Source organism: Hyaena hyaena, unplaced genomic scaffold (assembly GCF_003009895.1).
Source record: "Hyaena hyaena isolate Hyena2069 unplaced genomic scaffold, ASM300989v1 scaffold_771, whole genome shotgun sequence".
NCBI lineage: Eukaryota > Metazoa > Chordata > Mammalia > Carnivora > Hyaenidae > Hyaena > Hyaena hyaena.
The window spans coordinates 941,477-942,654 of NW_024081402.1; the positions used below are offsets into that span (position 1 = coordinate 941,477).

Below are 1,178 nucleotides of genomic sequence, written 5' to 3' on the forward strand. Positions count from 1 at the left end.
TTCTTCTTGCCAACAAGACACCAAACATGGTGGGAAGACTTCAAGGCAACAGGCAAGGCTATCAGCGTGTATGTGTAACCAGGACACCAAGGCAAACAGGGTCCCAAGAGAGTTGAGTAAGGCCCTCATGGGCTTTCCCATACCAGTACTCAAGTCAGCCACAGAGATCCTCATGTTATGAGAACATTTCGTAATGATCCCTGAAAGGCAATATTCTGAGGAAATGATGGAGCCCAAGTCCAACATTATAGGTGAAGTACTAAAAGGTGGAACACCCTACACTAAACATTGTCTCTAGCGCCTCTGTATACCACCCAGTTATCCACCTACATAACGTGATGGATGGACGAACTTACCCAGGCCGGCATAATGAATTGATAAAAGACACAAGAAAACTAAAAAAGTTGAGCAAAAGTTCCGATTAAGTTGTTGCCGGATGTGAACGCACTGGACACACAATACCACAGGGTTGGATCATGTCTTGAGCCCCTGAGGGCCACAAACCAGGCAAAGAGGCACTGGAGAGTTGGAAAGGAAGAATCCTGAGAGCCCAGCACAATGCATGGGCAACAGGGTTTCCCAAATGGGTATGCCATGAAGTGGACTTACAGTACATCATAATCCTATCGATAATTGATTTTTAGGTCAGCTTCTATCTTTGAGACCATATGAGTTGTCATCATGGACTGGAGCCAGGCCATCACCAGGTGCCCGGGCACCCATAAAGAACAACCTGCTTACCACGGGTGGTCTGTGGAGCTCAGGATGGTCAGTTGCACTCCTGGCTCGGGGCATGTGCCCAAAGCTGGGCCAAATTACCGTTGGTGTGCATGGGGAGGACCTCTGGCTGGAAAGGGCTCTGTACAGAGAGACAGGAGAGCTACCATGAAGAAGCACTATCCTGCTGGGCCTGAACTGGTGGCCTCGGGCTCCAGCCATGAGAGTGTGTGGCCGTGATCCTCTCATGTTGCCAGCAGGACTCCAGCCAAGGCAGCAACGCTCCGGACCAGCACACCGGAAAGCGAGTGGATGGCTGCACGAGTGATAAGGGCAGGCGGCGTCACCACAGGCTACTGAGATAGGCAGCAGACGCGACCACTGGAGCAGGCATCAGGCCCAAGGCACTGGTACGCCCTCCGCAGGACTACAGCGAACCGGGACTGAGCAACCAGCACGCA

The 1,178-nt window shown here is 52.0% G+C and overlaps 1 non-coding gene across 1 annotated transcript; it reads right to left on the minus strand.

Moving 5' to 3' along the window:
- Positions 1-608: 608 nt before the first annotated feature.
- Positions 609-689, minus strand: LOC120221319. The gene has a single exon (XR_005525779.1). It is a non-coding gene; the product is annotated as a small nucleolar RNA SNORD115 (small nucleolar RNA).
- Positions 690-1,178: the final 489 nt, after the last annotated feature.